Source organism: Chiroxiphia lanceolata, chromosome 6 (assembly GCF_009829145.1).
Source record: "Chiroxiphia lanceolata isolate bChiLan1 chromosome 6, bChiLan1.pri, whole genome shotgun sequence".
Taxonomy (NCBI): Eukaryota; Metazoa; Chordata; class Aves; order Passeriformes; family Pipridae; genus Chiroxiphia; species Chiroxiphia lanceolata.
This window is the reverse complement of record NC_045642.1, coordinates 13930147-13953254: the sequence shown is the minus strand read 5'-3', so window position 1 is coordinate 13953254 and position 23108 is coordinate 13930147. Positions and strand designations below refer to the sequence as shown.

Here is a 23108-nt window from a genome sequence, read left to right as displayed (position 1 = left end):
AAAGATGCGGTACGTACAACTTAGCGCACAGACAGGTTGCTTTGCTTGTTGAATATTGCTTTACTTTAACGTGTTTAATGAGACAGACGGCGCAAAATGCAATGACAGCTGTGAACAGGTAAGTGTCCCGACGTGATCTGAGCGCCTCCGGTCCCTTCCCTCTGCAGGGACCCCCAGCAGGTCAGCATCCTTCCTCAACATCTGCCTGCGCTGCCTGGATTTAGCCTTAATGAAGCCAAAGCAAGGGAAGTAATTTCAAACGCGGTTTCTAAACGTGGGGTAACACTAAAAGTAAAAGCGTTTTCTTGTTTCTCGGCACGTGTATACGGATCTACACGGCGGGTGTTCACTTATGCAAACAAAGAGTGAACCACAATTATCCCCGTGCAGCGCTCACACACACACACGCACATTTGCATACAATGCCCAAGGAATCCTCTTTTCCTGGTGCCGAGAAGTTGTCGCTCTCCGGCACTGTGAGTTACATCTGTAACTTAATTGATCACACAGGGGAAGCAACAAGCTGGAGAGCGTTGCTTGCGCTCCGCCTGGGAGCGTGGCCGCATCCCTGCGGTGTCCTGCCCCAGCCCAGTGTCATTCCTTGCACTGGATTTTCGGGAGTGCAGTGGGATGCTGCCCCGATTTGGAGCTAGGTGGGCGGTTAGATTTATATGATGCCTTAATCATCTCTTGTCCCATTCCCGCTTCGTATTTAATAAGGAGAAAGCTACATTTGAGGCATTTGAGGAGTAGTTGATTTCCCCCCCCCCTTTCTGTTTGTTTCTTGAAAGAAAAAAACTTCCACTGACAAATTGCTGGAGTTGCAAACTGAGGCAGGATAGTTCTTCCTTGTGTTCTGATTTACATCCCTTTTCTTGCAGACCTTTTTTTTTTTTCGCTCACTAGTTATGCAAGAAGTCAAGGTGTTTCTTTTACTTGAAGCAGGTTTAAATGTGTTACAAGGAAAGCGTTAGTGACCAATTACAGAAATTCTTATAATTAAAGATTAAAAAGGACATAGCAATATGTGGAAAGGCAGCTATTTACTGCTGTTAAATCCATACACCACATAACTGTAGCAAGGTACATATTTTGAATTACCCAAACGCAGGTGAATACAAACTCAGTATTTACAGTCATACAATTTCCCCCGTCTCTGAATGTCATTTTTTTAGTTTCTTTTATTAAAATTGAAAGAATGAAAGGAAATGAGTTACTATGTCCTCATCCAGTTAATTTGATGATAAAGCTTTACTAGGTAATTGTAAAGTTCTATTTCAAGGTGTTTGCTACTTGCTGAATAGCACTTGGTTATTCCTTTTATTATAGCGTAATTCCCAAAAATACTGTATAAAATAGGTCCATTATTCCAAGAGGTTCTGACTTACAACTCATTTTCCCTGGACTCTACTCGAGAGGGACGATAGCACCTCGGATAGCAAAGGTAGAGGATGCAACGTGCATGACTCCAGTAGTGTGTCGAGTTTTACACCTTGTTAACAAAATGAAATAGAGCCAAGTCAGGTCTGTCCTGTGGCATCCCGTTAATGCTCAATTTTAATCACGTCCTTATGAAGCAAGGTTCATTCACAGTGGGGCTGAGCGTGCTTCTGGGTCTAACATAGTCCACAAATTTCTACTTGAGAGAGGAGGAAAGCGAAATCAGGATTTCTCTTCGTCTTTTTGGCCTCTATAAGTTATGAAGCTATTTTAAAATTAAAAAGTTTGTCTGTTACTAACTGTTCCAGGCGCCTTCTGGAAAACGGGGAGAAAGTGCCAAAAATACAGAGATGAATCAACAACTTCTCTCTCTCTCATTTTGTGGGCTTGAGGTTGCTTTCCGCACTCCCATCTTAACAACAGTTTAGCCTAGGTGTGAATAATATCAAAAGAGGGAGACGTTAGCTCTGCAGCGCTGTTTGCCCACCTGATCTGCGGGCCCCTGACAGTTTGAAAGACTCTTTCATGTTTACCTTTGGAATGCAAAAATACAGCAGATAGACTTTCTTGGGTTTGCAGTACTCTGCCACTGGTTGATTTTCTCCTCAGCTCCTTACAGTTTTCCCTTCTTTTTCCCAGATCAGCTCCCCCCCCCTTCCCCTCCCCCCCCCCCCCCCAATTAGCACTTCCAAAGGAGCGTGAGTTCCTAAATTGGTATTCAAGCTGATATTCCAGTCCCTATCTGTTGCCTTTTGGTAGGCAGAGAGAGGGATATTTATATAGTGCCGCTGCTAAAATTTCTCATCGTCGCCACGAGAATCCCAACTTCAGCTCGAGTCCGTCCTAAATCAGTTTTTCCTCTCCGGTCATACCTGTTTTTCCCTTTTCACTGCACTCACGTTTCACCTTTCTGCTGAATGCATCACTAAATAGTTTGTGGACTTTGAGTGCCTTCTCCTGCCTCCTGTCCCCCGGGTCCCTGTAGCTGGACTCCCATCTGTAGAGCAATTTATACTTTCCATTTCATCTGTTTTTTTTTTTTTTTTTTTTTTTTCTCCCGGGCCGGGCTGCGGGATCGGGCTCTTCAGAGTCCCATTTATCAGCTGTCAGTAAGCGCTTGCTGAGTGCTTCCCTCTCGTCCCCGCTCCCTCCACACCCCGCCAGCCCTTCCCTCCTCCTGCACATCGTCTTTCTCCAGCTTTTTTTTTTTTTTTTTAATTATTTTTTTTTTTATTGCAACCCGTGAGCGGGAGCCCGGCAGGACTCTTCTCGCGTGTGGCTCCCCACGCACCCGGTGCGGTGCGGGGGCGGGAGGGAGGAGGGCGGGCCGGCCCCGTGTCACACGCCGCCCCCCCCGCGCCGCCCCGGCCCCGCGAACCGGCTCCCCTGGGACCCCCCCGCTCCCCCTCCTCCTTTTCCGGCCCCCGCCCCGCCCTCGCACCCCCTCCCCGGTAACTTTCTAGTACCTTTCCTCACCACTCCGGGCAATCAGTGGTCATTAGCGAGAGCAGAGCGGTGTAGGGTTTCATGTGTCTAATGGCCCTGTGAGTGGTGATAGCTGCGCGGGGATGCGGCTGGCAGCCCGCGCCGATTTCACTTTCTGTTTTGTGCTCACTTTCTCCGCAGTTGTTGCTCTCCCTGCTCGCTCCCAGCCTCTCTCTCTCTCCCTTCCCCTCTCCCTCCTCTCTCTCCCTGTGTTGTCTCATCTTGCCTGTGCTGTCTGGGCGGGGGAGCCCTGCCTCCTTTTGCCTTCCTCAGATCAATGCCCTGGCCACTCACTTTCTGATGTTGCACGACGGGAAATGCTTTGAATACTTACGACATGGCCGCTCACATTGATTGCCAAGATTGACAGCAGTAACCATCGCCTTCACTTGTTTCAGGAGGAAAAAAAAAAAAATGAACCTGATTGTAACCAAATCTCCAGGCAACCCATCCGCAAACTTCTAACGATCGGGATCCTGCACATCCATGGCCCGGAGAAACACCAGCAGACTCTAGTTCATTTATTTTATTTTATTTTACCGAATTACTACCCATTTATTCCTCTTCCCTCTCTCCCTCCCCCCTTCACCTTCCCTTTTTTTTTTTTTTTTTTTTTTTTAATGAAAATTACCGAAGCGCGTTGCAAAAAAAAAAAAAAGGAGGCTCTCCCAGTGCTTTGTGCCACACTGGATCCCGAGGAGGTAACCAGGAAAACCAGCCCTATTGTGTTGTATACCTGTTGTTTGCTGTGGTGTGTAGTGCTGCGTGGCTTGGTGGCGGTGGCGGTGGTTTAATGGGTTTTCGCTGGATTTATGTCGCTTTGCAGGAGAGAATCCGGTTCCCCCTGCGCTGTCTTTAATGGGTTATTAGTTGCAATTGAGTGAAGCAGCAGCGTCCGGAGATAGATCTGTTGTTTAGCTTTTAACATTGCTGAATTCACCCCTTCCCCCCGCCTCCCCCTGCACGATTATTTACTTTTATATCACGAGGGTGTTGTGGGGTGTTTTTACTTTTTTTTTTCCCTTTAGGGAAAAGTAGTTATAGTCTCGTCCCCGTGCGTGTTTCCGGGGCTGTTTGAATCCCGAGGTTTCCGAGACGTTAAGGGACCCCAGTACCTTGAAATCACAACACTTTCTCATCCTTCCCGAGTAGAGTTTATTTTAAAATGTAGTGACAGATCAACGTTGTATTTTAAGATCACCCACGGCAGGCGAACACATGGTGCGGGAAGATATTGTACGTAAGGAACTAACACGAGAGGGAGAAAGAGAGAAAGAAAGGAAAAATAAAATCCGAAATAAATCTTCGAGAGCGGAGCGCTTGCTGTCACTGCTCCGAAGCGCTCGCGTGGGTTCCTCCTGGCGGGTAACCCCAAAAGACGCGGGATGGAGAAAGGCGAATGGACTTTAGTGGTGCTTGTAGGTTCTCCGCTAAGTTTGAGGTGGGTGAGTGCTTTGAAGTTGGCCAGGGACGAGTGCGGGGAGGCACACAAAGCTGCGGGAGCGCCGGCGGCAATGCCGGGATCGGCCACGGCGCGGCGCTGTCCCGAGGAGCCGCCGGGCTGCGCCGCCGCCTTATCTCTCCCAGCAGAGCCTTCGGATAAAGTTATACGGAAAACTTTAAAATTGATATCGCACCCTAATTTGTGATACACGAGGAGGGGGGAATAGAGCAGTCCATCATCAGAGAGCTCTGTTTACACCTGGGGAAGGGGAGATGCGTGCCGCTTTGTGGCAACAGTCGACTTGGGATTTCTTGCTGCCTTAGCTCTTTGCCGGAGGTCATGCAAATCGACCTTAAAAGAATGCATAAGCCATAAATTAAAATAAACCCTTAGCCAGGGGCTGATCCATAAGTAGACAATACCTAACCTGGACAAAACGGCTTCCTTTGCGAGCTGAAAAAAAGAATAGTGCCTAAACTAAATGCAAAGTAAGTTTTCAGGAAGTATTTCACTTAACTATTATTACTGTTATTCTTCTTTTAAAATAAAATAGTGGCAGTTGCAACAAGCCAGCGCAGCTGTTTACAGGCGGTGCTGCAGGATACGAGTGAGGCAAGGTGTGTCTGGCGAAGAGCTTGTTCTTTTCCTGGGTTTCACTACCTTCGAAGCTGTTTATTTTTTTGATTGGGGATAAGAAACCTCTTTAACCGTATAAGCAATTTGATGTTTTATCTCGGATAATGCTGAAGAGTTTATGACCAAATCTGGGTTGCCTGCAACTGTCACATGCGTGCACACAAGCTGTGTCTGTATATAATAGTCTCGGGGCTTGTTTTTTTTCCCGCAGTTTTTGACAATTGTTCCATTCATGATCCTGAAAGGAATCATCAGTGGGAGCTAATGAGTGTGCCTCTGCGGCTTGCCCTGCTCCGGGGAGGAGCGGGCACCGGCACTGCCCGCTCGTGTAATGCATGTACGCGTGTACCGGCGGCGGGGTCGCGGCTGGGTGTAGATACGTGAGAGGGAGAGCAGATAGGCGGGATGTGAGCAGGTACTTCCACGCGTGCATTGCCAGCTGAGCTGCCAGAGCGTGTCCCCGAGCCGGGGAGCCCCCGAGCAGCGAGCCCGCGGGGCTGCGAGCCCGGGCAGGGCCCGGAGGTCACTCACAGCCACCCCTCCTGTCCAGCCGAGCGCTGTCTCTGCTTCCTGCGGGCCGTCTCACCGTGGGGTTTGCTGCGGTTTTGTTGTTTTGAAAGGACGGGAAGGAGTGAAAGTGGCACCGTGAAAGGACAATTAGTGTTGTGTCTGAGTGGCGGGGGGGGGGGGGGGGGAGGAGGGCCCGCAGGGAAAGGCAGCCCGGTGGGAGCCTGGGGACTGCAGATTAGTGCTGTCCTAGGGGTGTTTCCCAAAAACATAGAGGGTGAAACTTTCTGTGATAAAGTAATATATCTTCGCCTGCTGTTTGTAGATAAGGTATATGTTTATTAAGCAAATTAAATAGCCTTCGGCACACGGGCGGCACTTTGTTTCTACTGCTTTCTTTTACCCTCATTTTAACATTTTTGCTATTTCTGTCTTCAGTGCTGATCCTGAGGACAGAAGAACAGTTCTACCCAGTCCTCAAACAGAGTTTGAAGTCCCAAAATTAACGAATTTCCCTTTCTGTATTCGTGTAATGGAGCAATTTTGAAACCTGTTTTGAGACTTCGACTTGACTTGACTTGTTTTATTGACGTGCTTGTGCCCACTCACTTAATTAAGCCATTATAATACCATAAAGTAAATAATAAGAATGAATGTGAGATATGTGCATGTAGCCTGCCATTACATACAAATATTTCCCTGGAAAAGACTCTTTAAAAAACTTTTTTCAGCACCCCATGATTCTTTGGCAAGATCTTATGGCAGGTTTTTGTTCTGAGCCAGGATATTTCGCGTGTTTCTGTGCTCACGATGTTACATGCACACTACTCTCAGAATATAAACACCAAGCGTACCTAGCAGCTCATTCTAGTAAAACTAAGAAATAATTATTTATAGTGAGTACATTTAAAAGAAAATAATGAGGTCATTTGGAGTATGTTGCAGTTTGAAGTAGCTCGACACCTGGCAGAAACTACATACGCGTTTTCTTCAGACTCTGCACTATCCATAACTTTTCCTTATAATACATTCTTGTGTTAAGTGAGAAAGGCTGTTTGTAAAACAATCCCCTGGCTGGTTCCAGTGTTGGGTGAAGCTGATCCTGTAATGGCATTTTGTTTTGAACAGTTGCTGTAGTTGAAGTTCCCTCATAAGGTAAGGTGGCACTGGGTCTGAAAGGAGGTCCAAATGCCACATTTATAATTAGACTGCCAATTCAGCACATTGTATCTATTGCTATACAGGGATATACTGCTGTGTCTGGTCTCTCAATAGACTGTATTCAGAATTAGCCAATTCAACTGCTTAAACTTTGGAGTCAAATTTAGAATAGGCAATGAGAGAAGGAAAGAAAGAAAACAATAATGCTTTCTTTTTTTCCTCAGCTAGCTATTAAAAGCCAAAGAATATACGGAAACCAACCCAGGCACTGCTCTTGGAAGCCCTGCACCGAGCGCAGCCTGGCCAGCCTCGCCTGCAAAACCATTTTGAAGCGCGCTTCTCCGGGGGGAGGGGAAGGTGAGCCCTGGGCATCGCTCCCAGCGCCGCTCTCCAGGCCGCTTCCCGGGCCGCCGCCGGGCGCCCGCAGCCGGGCCGGGGGGGTCGCGGGGCCCAGCGGGGGCGGCCCAGCCCAGCCCAGCCCTGCCCCGGCCGGGTGCGCGTCCTGCCGCCGCTGCCCCGGGGCGGCCGGGGAGCCCGGGCTGCAGCGCCCCGGCCCTGCGGGGATCCCCCGGGGGCGGGCTGGGTCCCCTCCTCGGGGCCGAAGCGCTCCCGCCCCCGCGGCGGGCGGGGGCAGCCGGAGCCCCGGGGGCAGGAGCGGCCGCCGCCGGGACCCCCCGCGCCCCTCCCGGGGCCGCCGGGCCGCGGGCTCCGGCCGCTGGCGTCTGTCCTCCTTGTCCCCGCCTGACGGCTCCTGGCTCCTTCCCTGCTGTCACATTTTCTGTGCCGCTCGCTCCGGTTTCCCCGGCCTCCTCCCCGAGAACTTTAATTCATTCAGCGATGAGCGCGTTAGAGGCCCTTTGGTCGGCAGTCTAGCATCCTCTGCTAAACGCATTATTTTCTCCCTCCTCCTTGCGGCTCAGTGCTCCGTCTCGGTGCTGCTGGGAGCATGAGCTGGGCTGCCTCAGCGCTCGCTCGGTTCCCTTCTCTGCTAGATCGCAGGGTGCAAGCCAGTGCCATGTGTATAACACAGCATAAAGGGAGCGAGACAGATGGCTCTCCCTGCACATTCCCAGTTCTCTGCTCAACTTATGTAACCACTTCATTTTTTCCTTTTTTACGTTTACACACCGGTGAAAGAAAGAAGAGAAATAAGAAGAGACCATCAGTTTCATTCGCAAGGCCACTAGTGTCTGACTTGTAGAAAATGATAACTGATGTCTAAAGTTAGTTGCCTTCACTTGTCAGTTTGATTTTGTTCACAAGTGGGAACTGCCAGTGCTTGTTCCCTTCCCAGTGGTTTTTAATATGTGGCCAACAACTGTTTGTGGTCACTTCCAGCTGAACTTCTTTTGCTCAACAGGCAAAAAAACCCCTATCTCTTTGGACGTGTTTCTTGCATCTTTGAACGTATTTTTATTCAAAAGTATCCACATATCTCTGCAGTTCTTAGAGGCCTTGAAATATCTTGTGGTAATAAAGCCCAGAGCTTTGCATGATGATAGCGAATACAAATACATTTTTTTTTTTTTCTCAGTGGTCTTTAGAAAGTTTCTTTACTCATCTTTTATCTGCTAAACACTGTGATCACCTTGGGAGACACCACTTCAGGAAGCATATCCATTAATCTTTTACACTTGGGTTGATTTCCCCCTTAGAAGGGTATAGATCACACTTAAAAGGCTTCCATCTATTTATTTATTTATTTATTTACTTCCCAGAACAAAAATTACTTCGGAAAGAGAAGCCACGATGCACTTTTCTTTCCTCCTGTTACAATGGGGTCCTGTATATTTCTTTTTTCCATAGCGTCACTCTAGAGATCAGCAGGCCGGTTTGGCAAAGGCTGTGTGTAATGACTAAAGTTTTCAAAAGTTATGTAAATGGGGGTGTTTGTGTATATATGAGCTATGTCAACTGCAGTGATACAACGACATATTTTTAAAACATTTCAGTGAATACAATAAATCACAGAGCCAGAGCCTTGAAACACTTCTGCATGGTGTCGGAACCTGCAAAAGAAGTACTGCTGTATGATGTATTTGGTAGTTCACGTATAGATTATTCATCAAGTAGCAGCAAAACACAGAGGTGCATGTTTCAGGTTTGTGCTGTAGTAAGCTGATTTCTATTCTTTATTTTTATTTTTGTGTCTTTTTGTGTAAATTTTGTTTACACCATTTTCTAGTTTTCCTCAGGTAGAACAGCAAGAATGAGAACTTTAGAGGACTTGTTACCAAACCACAGAAACTGAGTTTTGTTTTGTTTTATATGAGGAATTCAGAATTTTTTAGGCACACAATTCTCCCACAGAATGTATCTGCACATGAGTCTTTGCAGGCCATGACATCATATTATGAAAACAACCAAATATGATAAAATCCTATCATTAATAGGATTGTGTACTGAACTGGTGTGATGTCTGTATGAAATATGTATCTATTTATTTAGAATTAGTTCTGTAAGAAGAGAGAGATCTGATATACGTATTTGCTGGAAAGCAGCTGATTTCTACAGTGATAAAACTGGATAATTGCATCTTCCTAAAGCCTTTTCAGCACAGAAATAGGTGTTCTTTTAAAACATTATTCTGTGACAACAACAAATATTTGTGACATCATTGTAAGAGATTTCCTGTCGATTTTTAGTTTACTGTCTTTCAGAAAGTCTAGAGTTCTTTGGCACTCATGAAACTGCTACGGATACCCATCGTATATTCAAGTATTCAGTGAAGTTTTAAATAATTCTCTTTCAATTAGTACAACAGGAACCTGAAAAATGGATTTTCTCTTAAAGAAACAAGAATCAGTACATAGACATTTCTCTCCTGCTTTTGTATATTTTAAAATACTCATATCAGTTTTATGTTTACTGGTTTGTCTTCTTAAATTAAGAAGAAAAAAAAGTGTCCCAAGTTTGAAAATCATTGTTTAGAACTGAGTTCAATCAAATATATCTTGAACCTTGTGAATTGGAAAGAGTAATATAAAAGTAGGTATATGGCTAACCTAGGTTAATCAGAGTAATTCATTTATGGTGGAGAATGAATCAATTGATGTTTTTTTGAAGTCAAAACATTCCATCAAGTTAATGTGTTTAAGGGTATCATATCAGGGACAGACAGGTACTAGCAGTGATAAAAACCAGATAACCTGCAACAAAATGATTTACAGATGGGTCATTAAAGTCTATAGAGAGGTTACACATATCATATTCTTTAAAAAAAGAGAATGTAATGCTATAGAGCTAGGAGAATTATCTAAATAGGTCTGAATATTTAATGTTTTTTCTGAGTGACTGGTAGAATTTGTCAAAGCAAAATTTTTTAACCTTCTTACGGGCAGCATATTAATGAAAGATATGGGAAAGTAATGGATTTGTGTTTTAAGTATTTTTATGTTTAATTTACCTGTTTGCTGAAGTAAAGCTTGAGAAATGTTTTGCTTCTTCCTGTGAGAACTTTGTAGTGCATACCTTTAAAATATGCACAAGAATGTTACACCCAAATTTAAAAAAAAAAGGTGGAAAGTTTGATATTAGCAATTTATTAGATTTCAGAACCTATTTCATACAGCAAGTGGCTGAGCTGTGTCTTTTCTATCGGTGGTGAGACAGGATGTCATTTAAGTATTTTTTCTTTCTTCTTGAGCTAGACAGAAAGGTGTAGTCAATTGTTTCTCCAGTCACTGTTAGACTGACATAAGGCAACAGGAAACTCTAAAACCTCAGAGGCACAGTATTGATTTGATTCCTAACTGCAAATCCTTCATATCATTGCTCCAAATATCTAACTTTACACCAATATTACCCATTCTTTTTATAGTGACACCATGCTTAGTAAAAAACTTCTAAGCACTGAGGTCAGGTGTTGAGATTGGATTCTAGTTTATTTTTTATGAATCAGATAAAGATTTCTGTGCATGAGACCGTATGTGAAGATGAGAGAACAAGAACATTTCCATATCAAAGGCAATATATCTGAGGCTGCATAGTAATTAAAATGCAGTGGTTTGGACTCTGTGCACTAGCACTTACGCAGAGCGTTGTTGGGACCTTGTGCAGCATGCAGGCGGTTGTCTCTTGCATACTTCTAGAAATATACTTATAATTTTGTACAAACATTTATGCCAGTCCACACTTTTCTGTGGATAATTTGTATTTCATCCAAACCATTCAAAGTAGAAGTTATTTTTTGAGCAACCCCCTCATTATGGCTTTTGTGCATCAACTATTTTTATTCTGGTTGTTTGTATTTCCTCTTACCAGAATGATGGCTTGTTTATAGTCGTATTTTTTTGTGTATTTCTCTAAGACCCCTTCCATATACCACTGAAATTTTACGACTTGCATAAAATATCTTGTATTAGAAAGAAAAATGCTAATATCTTTTTAGATTTACTGAAGATTGTGTGATTTCTTACATACCATACTTTATGGCAAATTAAACGCATGTGCTGGAACATAATATTTTTAATGAAACAATATGTGTTTACTAATTTCAAATAACTGTTACACAACATAAGGAGAATTAATATATTACTCCAAGGACCTGACATTGTGGGAAAACTGACATAAAATACTGCGGGGTGCTCCCTATCTGGAAACTCTGTTCTGGAATAAATGTGACTTTTAATTCCTGAGTGGATCACCCTGGTGAGGAGCTGTTCCAGAAGGGCTGCTGTTGAATTGTTTACTTCATAAACTGTGTTGGTCAGTGTCCCAGTGTGGAGGAGGCAGCGAGTGCTGCAAGTTTCCTCATTACTCACAGATACTCGTTCTCCAGAGGCTCTATCCATTAATGCTCCAGAGCTATCGAGGTGAAGCTTTTAGGAAGTCTTTGTGTTTAAACAGATGCTTGCACTGTGAAAGTATTGCCGTCTTGAGATCTTGCTTAGTGTTGTCCAGTTTTAGATGATGATTGATGTACTTATCTGTGGGTGCTTTGAGCTGGAATACCACCCTTCCAGAGGCTGTTCTGCGTGCTTTTCACATCTGTATTATTTCTGTGGATGGGCTTGTTCCACTGAGCTCCTGACCATTTGTGGTTAGTAAAAACCCGTGGTATTTTTGCACAAGTGGGGGGGTTAACCTCAGTGTCATGGCCTAATTCCAGCTGAGATAGGATGTAGTTGCCCATCTACATTCTTCTTATAGTTTTAGCTGGCTCAGTTAATCCTCACTTCCTTTCCTCAGTGTGCTAGAGTTGTGTGCTGAGGACACTCACAGCATTCTACCTCAGGAGGACCGAATTCACCTGTTGAAGTAATAGGTGAAACTAGATAATGACTCAGAATTTGGAAGCTTTCTGGATAATAGGGGTGCTCTGTGTGTGACTGGTTTGTTGTTATTAGAATGAATGTTTTGAAGGATTTGATATGTACGGTGTTTTAATATTGAACTATTTCAGGGGAGTATTTTGATATAATGTGGTATTTGACAGGCTCTCAGCTGGTATAAGCCAGTGTAACTCTGTTTACCTAAGTGGAAGGGTGCCTTTTTACTCTAGCCACAAGCACATTCCTTAGGCCATGATGCAGTTCCTTCTGGGTGCAATGGAACGACCTTCTGGGTGCAATTTCTGACTGTGTGGGGAGGGGGGGTTGCATGTCAAGACCCTGTTTGCATTGCATTTGCTGTAGAGAGTAATTTGGTGTCAGTTAGGGTGGAATCATGTTTGCCTACATGGTGTTTCTTATGGCTTTAGGATGACATCAACAAGAACTCGTCTCATATAAATTGTGCATTAAATCAACTGTCTCTCCATATCTAATCTTCCAGCAGGTCTTCTAGTACAGTATATGCAACATGTGGGGATTCTGACTGCTGGCTTCCTGTAATGGTGGGGACTGTGGCTGTGTGTTTTCCTTTTTTTTTTTTTTTTAATCACACCTGATCTGTCAAGGGCACATTATCTTCTCGCAGGTCCTTTCATATTTTTCTTCTGCTAAGGGGTTCATGTAGGCCATTGAAGTGAAAATGTACTTTGTTCAACCTTTAGTGCAAATATATGTAGATGTGCATGTGAAAATTTTTTTATGTACCCAAGTAGACGTGTTTCAACATATTTTTAGTAGTAATTTTGTTATGGTAGTTCCTACAATTGAAATTTAGTATTCGCCCGTGCTTTACATGCATGCATTCTTAGATTCTGCTATCTACATCTATTCGCATTGCTTGCCCAAAAGGTCAAAGATGAATTCTAGGAAAACCCTTTCATGCTTTCTGTATGCTCTAGTTCCCATTATGCTACCTGTTCTTTCCACAAAGAAATTATGGTACCCATGGTATTTCCCTTTGGGAGTAACAATGGAATCTTAATTATTTCAAAACAAGTTAGATATGATCAGCTTTTCATCTTGATTTCATGAACTAGAAGGTGGTTGGCTGGTGTTGGGATGGGATGATGGCTACAAAGACTGTGAAGAGTCAGTTTAGAGGAGCATAGTGAGATGGAAAAATCAGAAAGAAACAGAAGAGATAAGAAATAAAGGTATTGCCAACCAGTGGAGTAAGGCAAAGCATATTCTCATTTCTACTGAGCAGCAGTGCAGTAGATCTATTGCACTCTTCTAAATGGTGTTATTTATGTATTTTGATCACTTTTAGAATACCCCAAGTTACAAATCTCTCAGCATACCAGTCAGAGAAAATAAGAAATGTTTTTGTGCTAGGAGATCTGTCTAGATTTAAATTATTGAGGGGACAACCACTTTGCTGCCTGAAGGTGGAAGAATGTGCTAATATTTGCCATTCTGGCATCTGGCTACTTTGGACTTGGAGAGTTGATGTTATTAGCCTTTCTGCTTCAGAGCTACAGGTAGATAAGTCACAGGCTCCCTTTATTCTTCAAGAATGACCTACACAAGTTGGGGATGTATTAGTTTATGTGTTATCCTGCCTTCCGTTTCTGCACCATAGGCATGATGCTCCTGGGGGATGACAAATTTCAGGTAGCCCACACTAGGCAAAAAAATCCCCCTTACTTCATCCTTTGCTACCTCTGTATATGAACTCAGTCATAGTGGGGTTGGCACAGGTGTGTCTCTGTGCTCACCCTCAACGCTTAACCTAGACTTCAAGGGCCACGTCTACTGCATATTCAAGCAGTTTAGTGGGCACTTGTTCTCTGTTTTGCAGACCTTCCCTCAGCTCTTGGTGAAGGCCAAAAGGCTTTTCTTTCCTTGTGGGTCTACACAGTCTTTTTTGTGATTCCTTTTTTATTTCAGTTGGTGAAAATTCTTATTAATTTTAACTTCTCCGTCACCTCTAAACAAGAAAGATTCAATCTGTAATATTTAAGAATGTAACAAAAACTCTAACTAGCAGTGATAATGGAGCTACTGTGGTGTGTATTTTACTGCAGCTATGCTGCCATGTGTTTCACGGGATGAATGGGTGTGCCCACTAACAGTTGATTTGAAAACACTGTTGCACAACTCTCTGTGAAGGAATGGGATCAAATTACAGACACAAAATCATCTTGATGGTGTAAAGGTGAAAGACTTTGAATGCTGTCTGTGGGTGTTATATAGTCTTTTCAGGGAAAGAGAAAGTGTGGATAGGAGAGTTAAAAGGTACCTAAAGAGTAATTACTGAGAATTAGCTAGAGTTTCTAATTTATGAAGTTCTCCCTTGGACAGATTGAATTCAATTTTCCACAACATGAGTATAACATAACCAAAACCAAAAGGAGCAGGAGGAAACTGTTTTGCTGAATTGTTTGTATGGATGATTTCTAATAGCAGTGCAAACTTTAAGGCATAAGCTGCTACTGATTCTACTTCTGATGGATCTCTCTCCCTCCCAGCCTGGTCAAAGCGGCACAGAAATGCCTAGGATAACTGATAAACCAGTAAGAGGCAAATCCAGCCCCAAATTGTTTTTGATTGCTCTGTTCCTGTTGTGGAAGACTTTCTATTTCAGTAATTCAGCATGGGATGATTAGATAAAGAAGGTGAACGCTCGTTTCCCCTCACACTGTCGAAGCGTGGCTCCCACATGATACTTCCTGTCTTTCACATATTGTCTCTTTAGCATCAATAGCAACTGGATGCAAATCAGTGTGGCATCTGCTAGTTTGTTTTCAGCTGACCGGGCTAAACAGCACATACGGAATTTACCGCCGGGAGGCTGTGACCTCATCACAGACAAGTGACATTCCCACAAGTAGGTAATGAAGCACCCCTATTGAGTGTAGCTGAAGTCCAAATCCTCGGCAGAGTTATTACATATTCAATTTAAACAGCGCTCCCAAACTTTAAAGCGGTCCCTTGATTTTTTTTTTTAAATCCACTCACTGTTGTAGCTGTAACAGCAGCTGTCGCTGGTCTCTGCTGATGCCACACTGTGCTGAATTGGGCCTTCTTGAAAGTGTGTGGGAGAAAAGAAGAGATGAAAAAACAAAGGGAGAGGAAGAGGAGGGGAAGGGATATGAAAGGACAAAGATGGGAGAATGTATACTATAATTGAACTGAATAGTGACTGTAATGCTCGTATTGCTGTTTAACATGCATAGAGAATTTATGTAGTCAGATAGTATTTGCAGGTAGCTTTATATATTTAAATTTTTAAAACTTCTCTATATAGATGGTGTAATGTTGTCTTCTAAAGAAGGTAACATGCAGTGGTCAAAGAAGTCCCCTTTAGTGCTTACTGTATTCAAGACTGAACTCCATATTCCTTTTCTGTTGCTCTTCAAGTTATTCACACCAAATTCTTTGGGACACAAGTTACCTGTCCTTGCTGTCTGAGAAAAAGTAGGCTTCTGGGGAAGGTTTAAGAGGATCACTTTGGTCATTTTAGTCTTTTTTAGCAAGAGGATCACTTTGGTCATTTTAGTCTTTTTTAGCAAGTGTACATAAATATTATTTATATGGTCAACCCATGAATGCTTAGCACGAATCTTAAACATTTTTGTCTTTTACTGATAGTTCTAGCAGCTGATTGATGGCAAATACTGTTGAAAAGGTTGAGATTCTAGATGATCCGTGTAAATTAGTAATCCCAATACACTTGCACACAAATTTGTGATCTGAATGTCGGATGTGAAATGAAATTGTATTTTACGTCCTTTTGATCTTGCTAGTGATGAAGGTTTGAAACTAGCTAAAAGCAAAGCAGAAATAAAACAGGTACTTTAGAACCTGAAATAGTCAGTTTCTGGGGATGGGAAGGAAAAGAGAATAGTTGAGTGAGAGAAAATGAGAGGTGCAAATGGAAGAAAGGGGATAGGATGAGAAGCAGAGAGACAGGAAAAAACCCTAGGATGTGTGGGGGCAAATCAGCATTAGTGGATACAGCCTTTCAAGACATACCTAATGACTTTATTCTCCTTCTTCACTTGTACTCTTCCAGTTTTCAAGAACTGAGGATGGGATATCAAAATCAGCATTTTTGTCACTCACAGTCAGATGGGATATTAATTAAGCTTAGAAGGGGAGTAATGATTGAACAGCTGTTGATAACTGGGATGTACAACCTCCAGAACTGTGAATATTGTGTTATGTAAAAGGGAAAAAATAGTTTTCCTATGTTCTCGGCTTTCTGGAAAATTGTGCAGTTCTTGTACTTTCAGCAAGAATTTTTTTTTGTGATAGACAGTTCTTTTAGAAGAACTAGACCATGGCCTGCAGCCTTCCAGCTGTGCATGTTAGGCTGGGCTGGGCACACTGCACCATGTTTCAGTAACTGGGGGGCAGGCTGGCCTGTTAGTTGTGTTGCAGGGGGAACCAATCAAAAAATACAAGAAATGTGAAGCTTTATCATAAAAGGCATTGAGCCACTGAAACTTCTGGGGAAGGATCCATGTATCCTCTGTGTTTCTTCTAAGAGTGTCCAAGGTTAGCAAGATCATTCATTGGTGTGGCTTCACTGGAATTCTTGAGCACACGAAATATGCCATGGTGCATGTTAATGCTTTTTCTTGGTGAATGCTGTAGACCAGCAAGTGGATCCCCATAGCAATGTTCCATCTAGTTAAAGCTGCTAGATCGTGGCAGCAGACTGTCTGATTATTTTAGGATCACTCTATGACTGGTCATGCACGTTCACTATTTAATTTCTATGCCGCAGTGTAGTACAGTTGTCCAAAGGAGGCACAGCAGCCACTGCACAAAATAGCCTTTCACACTTTGTTTCAAATCTTGTTTATGATGTCAAGGTGAACGTGGTTCTTTCTATTCCCTCTGAGTTTTTCTGTGCAAGTATTCACTAGATTAATGTGTCAGTATCTTAGGAAGCTTTTTAAAAATTCAGATTCTAATAAAATACCTTTATTTGTGTTTAAAAATATTTTTTTGCAATGAATAGGGCCCTGAAATGGAAAAAAAAAAAAAAAAGGTCAGAACATAAAACAAACAACCCCTTTTGCACACAGATAAAAGGCTGTTTAATATTAGCCATGATTTGTTTGATGTGCAAAATAAATTTATTTGCATTTTGCTTTTCTGCTATTTTGCCTGTCCAAAAGCATGCTCAGTGTCACAATTGAGCCTCACTCTCCTCATGGTGAATTCCAGAGCTGTGGTAAAGGCAACGGCCCCGGTAAAGAGATTTGCATTTGCCAGGAGCCATTGACAGCCACAGGCTGCCTGTTCTCTGGTGCTGGAGCCATGACGAGCATGATCAGATGTGTGAAGAGCAGTTTGCCTCTTGTCGCAATTTTTGTATTAAAATAAATAGCAATGATGAATTGGGTAGCTGGCATTTATTCCCAATAATTCAGGCAATGATGATTCTTACAACTGAACTCAGCAGCACGTGTGTTTTCTCAGCCAGAGGAATTGATGGGCTTTTGTCCTTTGTCTAGACTTAGGGAAAATCTTTTTTTTTGGTTTGGGTGTCAAAAATCTGAACTTGTAATTTCAAAATGGTTCACATCTTTAGAATGAAATTCAGAGTTATTGACTAAGGCAGATAAAAAATTAATTTGCCTGAACTCTTTCAGGTCTCACTCATAACACTCAGGGTTCAAGTCCTGGAAGATACCAAATGCTCTGGTCCTAGTTCAAAAGACTATATAAGCACATGGTGAGCTTTAAAGCCCATGAATAATCTCAGTGGGAATGAGACTATGTATGTGCTTAAAATTCAGCATGTTGTTAAGTAGTTCATTGGATTGGGGCCAATGTGCTTAGCACTTTGGAGGACTGAATCCTTATTCACTAGTGGTGGTTTATATATTTTTTTGGCTTATGAATTTCCTCACTGACCTGCTCCTTTGTTTAATGGTCAGCCCGCAACATGGTCAGGATTAAAAACTTCTGGGGCTTGTTTTGTCTAGAAGTCTATGGATAATCTCTAGAGGGAATGGCTCATTTTACATAATTACTGATGCTAAATAAATATGTTCTTTATAATCAACTTATGTTTAATGTGAAATTGCTAAGATTTTTGATCAGGAGACCAACATTTGACCCAGATTTTATTTCTTCCTTGTTTGAACTACGTTGTTTATCTGCAGAAATTAATAATGCCTGTCTACAGTTAGTATATAAAATTCAGAAAATAAAATATATTTGTTTATATTGACTTTTTTGTTTCCAGGTTCTCTCTGCTTTCTGCCACCTTTTTTTCCCTCATGCTGAAAGAATGTTCTGCAGATAACAATTAGCAGTGGGCTTTATCTGAACTGAGATCTCTAAGCAGTACTGTCAGATATTTGGTCTTGACTCAAAATGTCTTGGCCACGTAAGGTAATGGTTCTAATTGTTTTCCTCTTCATCTCACCTGCTCTGCTACAAAGCATAATCTTGGCATTACCTCAGTAGAGTTACAGAAGCCAGAGAATCTTTTTCTGTTATTGTGTGATTATTGTCAATTATATATTAATTTAAAATAAATATTTGTCCATTTTTCTCTAAATTCTGACCAAACATCACAAAAGATGAACTGAACAATCTGAATTTAAGAAAAAAAAAAAGAATCTTGGGGGTAATCCTAGATATCTTGAGAAAAGGTAATGGATACCATTTCTCCTCAGCAGGAGCAAACCTTGGTGTTCTCAAACTACAGAGGAGAGAAACTTTCATTGTCTCTGTAAGAGTTTTTGCTTGCTCCCACCAAGATGGAATAGGGGTACAGTTAAGTGCTAGCTTAAATCTTGACTGTTTGTCTTTCTTTTTATGCTCTGTCTTTAAAATAGCTGAGGTAAAGTATTTATATAGCCTAGATTAGAGTGTAGACAGGCATGTTGTTGCACGTCTAGCTGGAGGGACAGAAGAAATCATACGTTTAGCTCCTCTTTCTTGCCTCTCAGCTGAGGTGCAGTAAATGACTGTGTGAATGCTTCAAATGTAATGTCACTGTGTGGCAAAGGGAGTTTGTTGAAACCACAGCTCAAACCATACAGTGTCTAAGTGAAGGGACACTAAGTTCTAGCAGGGAGAGCAGTGGCTTCTTAAACAGTTCTGGTTGCATTCACAAGAGCAGGAACAACACACGCCTCTGGTGTAGCTCAAGGAGCAGTGGGCGCCAGGACTTAGGGCGAGGGAGGAGAACTTGGCGTTATCTATTGTTTTGATGCTGCCACAGACTATGATTACTAACATGTTACTTTACTCACAGTGCCCTTCTTCCCTCTTGTGTAATCTACTTAGACTACAAGGTATAAAGAATGCCTGTAACTCGCTGTTTGCACCACGGTTATCATGTATGTTCTGGGAACAAAGGCTAAGAGTTGCAAATATATGAGCAGATAGCTTTTAATCCTGCTATATGGACTTGTGCTCTGAAGCTACCAGAAGAATCTAATTTCCAATTCAGTGTCAGTAAGGTCCTACATGATTAAACCACTACAACTTGTTTTTTTGCCAACTACCAGAGATTCATTGAAGGAGGATGGTGAAGCATAGATACTTTTAAAAACATTTATCACTTTATGACTTTTAAAATCAGACGGCCCAAGAATGCTTTTAAGAAATTTGAATGATAAAAATGTTCTCAGTTCTATGAGTAGTGCCAAATACATCAAAAATTGTACCACTGACATTTTTATCTCAATCTGAGTTCAATTTTCTATTAGTGATGACTATTTTTTTTTTATTTTTACTATTATACTAAAGGTTTATTCAGCTTGACAGTTGTAGGATTAAGCTTTACAAACAAAAGGATAATATATCCTATGTTTACAAGTTAGCCAGAGGCCAGGTTTTATAAACTTTAAAAATACAGCTATTACTAGTTTATAAAACAGAGTAGTCAGCTTTCCAAGAGAGAAAATAAATCCAGCAATGGAACTGATTTCCATGGGAGCCTGGTACTCATGTATAATAATATATTTTGACCTAAAGCAATGTTACACACGAATCTTAAAAATGTTTTGAAAGAGGTAAAAATATGGAGCACAAAGCAGAGGCATATGGGACCTGGTTCTATAAGTACCTCATCCCTCCCACGAGACCCTTTAGCTTTGTTGAAAGGGGCACTGAGCAAGTGACATTCGGTGTCATTCAGAACAGGGGGCACATAAGATTTTGGAATCTGATCTTCCCAATGCTTTGTGTTGGGTGCAGTGGTTTTCATTAGTCAAAATCTGATAATAAGTTCATAGGCAGGCCTGTAAGCACCTGCGTTAGCAGTGGGGAAAAGTATCTTATGTTTTCTGCTGAAGGCCAACAAGCAATAGTTTTAAACTTAAAATTTCAACTCAAAACCAGAGATCCAAATGTCGTAGCAAGCAAAATGATAAATTCTGGAAAAGGATTTAGGATGCACCATTTGGCACAAATATCTTTGCTTGCAAACATGAAATTTAAAGGAATTCCACATAAACACAGATTCCTGTTTTATCATTTACAGCATAGAAATAATTAGTCTTCACATCAACATAATTGTATTTACACCAGATGAAGCGAACATCTCAGATGAACTATGGCTGCAATGCAGGGCATATTTATTTAGTGTGTTTTCTGTTATTTATTTATTTATTTATTTGGTTTTATTTTATTTTTATGTTTAGTAATGGTGCTATATTTAAGGAATCAGATTTACCAGTGACTCCAGTGCACAGGTCTCCTGTAGCACTGAGGAGGTGCTGCCCTGTTAGTTCTCAATCTTGTCACTTCTGGGGAACAGCAGTGAAACTGTTTGTTCCTGACAGCAGACAGCCCCACTGCAGGGCCCTGGTTTCATGTTACATTAAGTATTAGCGCTGTTCTTTCAGGAGCTATTATGCTGTGACATCAAAGATTGTCTGACAGGGCAGTTGTAGGTTAGCACTGAAGTTGTCTACTGAAATTTTTAAGAATGGAATTAAATATAAATGATCAGATTTAATATGAGAGATCAGAAACTGCATATGAAATGGAGTTCGTGCTTAAAGAAAGCTGCAAGAATAATTATTTGGTTTGGCCTATTTGTCCTTTCTTGTCCAAGGCAATTTTATTGCCTTTAATTTCTGCAGCAGTTCCAAAAATACTGCCATATGTTAACATTTTTGTGCAACTGCTTATTTTCTGAAAAGTGTTGTGTGAAACAGGAGGAAAAGATCTTTTATAAAATAAGTGTTCAGTATAGCCCCTGCAGTGCTTATACAAATTAACCCTTGAACAATAATTGTAATAGCCCAAATTCTTTTTTTTACTGATTGCCTAATTACTTAAAAGGATAAAGATACACATTTTAAATAGTAAGACAAAATTTAAACGGTGATCAAAGGCTTAATAGTGATTACTTAGACTTGCATCTTTTTGTAAGAGAGAAGCTGTTGCTGTGCACAGATTGCAATTTCAACTATTGTCCTTTGGAAATTCTGAATCAAGTTTCTGTGTGACTTAAAGGGAAGATGACAGGCATTTGAAACTTACTGTCTGTATAGCTGTTCAGGACAAAAAAAAAAAAATCTTGAACATGCGCAACTTCAAATGTTCCTGTAGATTCTTATGTGGTGAAATCAGCATTGCTACAACTGTAAAATTACTATTATGCTCTGATGAGGCAAGTTCAGTGACAGGAAATATCAAAATTAATTTTGGAAACACATGCCTGCATATTTTTGATTACGTTACTAAGGCATTTGTTCCATTTAGTATCAAGCAAGTGAATCATCTATTAAAAATGAAGATGTGTACAATAGAGTAGTATTTTTCAAGTAAAAAAAGAAACCACCCAGACCCCACCACAACTTAGAAGTAAAAAATACTGTTAAGTCATAAGACACAAGACACCAGTGTAATTTTTACTATATATTTAATACTTTCAGGCATGAGAAAAATTACATAAAGAAAGTACCTCTTTCTTTGTAGTGAGATTTTTTCCCCCCCTTTTTCTTTCCTTCTTTCCTTCTTTCCTTCTTTCCTTCTTTCCTTCTTTCCTTCTTTCCTTCTTTCCTTCTTTCCTTCTTTCCTTCTTTCCTTCTTTCCTTCTTTCCTTCTTTCCTTCTTTCCTTCTTTCCTTCTTTCCTTCTTTCCTTCTTTCCTTCTTTCCTTCTTTCCTTCTTTCCTTCTTTCCTTCTTTCCTTCTTTCCTTCTTTCCTTCTTTCCTTCTTTCCTTCTTTCCTTCTTTCCTTCTTTCCTTCTTTCCTTCTTTCCTTCTTTCCTTCTTTCCTTCTTTCCTTCTTTCTTTTCTTCTGAGGTCTTTGTGTATGATTGTGAGGTTCTTGCTCAGGTGATTTGATTATTTTGGGGCTGTTCTCTTCACTAAAAGCTTGCAGGGCCAATTCTGAAATTTATTTTGCAATAGAATATGCTATTTGTGCTGTCCTGATTGACCAAAACTAGCTGTATGGTAGCTTTGATCAGGCATAATGATTTTAGTTTATTTAGATAACATTGCTTGACTTCTCCTTTGGTTTTCCTGCATTGCAACAGTCTTATCAGCAAATCAAAATCTTTATGGCTGAACATTCAGAGTCAGATAGTTTAGAATGAAAACTCAACCCTTTATATGGATGTGTGAAGCTCTGGGAATAGTGGCACTACCCTTAGGAAATACTCACTGACAGGTGGCAACAGTGGAATACAAAATTATCCTTTAGCTCTATAATCTCAAATCACAACATTGAAAGTATATATAAAGAAAGAAGATGTGGGTAGTAGAGCTGGGTCTTGTAGAGAATTTTTTAAGTGATTACAATGGTACATGACAAAATCTAAAGTATTTGTTGAATAGTTCTAATGCCCTCAAGAGCATGAGACTGTAGGTAGATTTCTCTTCTGTTCTTCCGTGATTTAAAAGGTATGATGTAAAGCTGTTTTAAAACAAATTTTTAACAAATGATATGTATTGTCAGGAATCCATTTGACTGTTTTATGATTTTGGACAGAGTATACTTTCACTTAGCCTGTAATTTCAGAGCCTAAGGACTGTTATCCTGGTAAGCATCATTACGTGAATGTGTCTGCACTGTGTCTATCCTGGCTACATTTTTCTTCTTGTAGCTTTGTTATGCTTTTTTTCCCTTGACTCTTAGGGATGTTACCTTACTCCAGAATAGGAAACT

General features: G+C 41.4%; 1 protein-coding gene and 1 long non-coding RNA gene across 6 annotated transcripts in view; one reads left to right on the top strand and one right to left on the bottom strand.

Annotated features, from left to right (window-relative positions):
• The window catches only part of SOX6 (SRY-box transcription factor 6), a 375013-nt gene that overhangs the window by 939 nt on the left and 350966 nt on the right, over positions 1–23108 (top strand). The window contains exon 1 of one of the 4 annotated variants that reach the window (XM_032690277.1): positions 3570–3626. The exons of 1 other annotated variant lie outside the window; for it this stretch is intronic. The gene's annotated coding sequence lies outside the window, so the exon portion shown is untranslated. Of the gene's footprint in view, positions 1–3569; positions 3627–4348; positions 4367–4601; positions 4858–23108 lie in introns of those variants that run through there. 2 more of the 4 variants (XM_032690280.1, XM_032690276.1) reach the window with 2 other exon arrangements.
• On the bottom strand, positions 46–3113 carry LOC116788023. Of its 2 annotated transcripts, none has more exons than XR_004357524.1 (3): positions 2907–3113; positions 1389–1492; positions 46–225 (listed from the first exon to the last, which is right to left on the bottom strand). It is a non-coding gene; the product is annotated as an uncharacterized LOC116788023 (long non-coding RNA). The 2 variants fall into 2 exon arrangements; XR_004357525.1 differs by lacking the exon at positions 2907–3113 and adding an exon at positions 1741–2559 and having other exon boundaries at positions 1389–1639.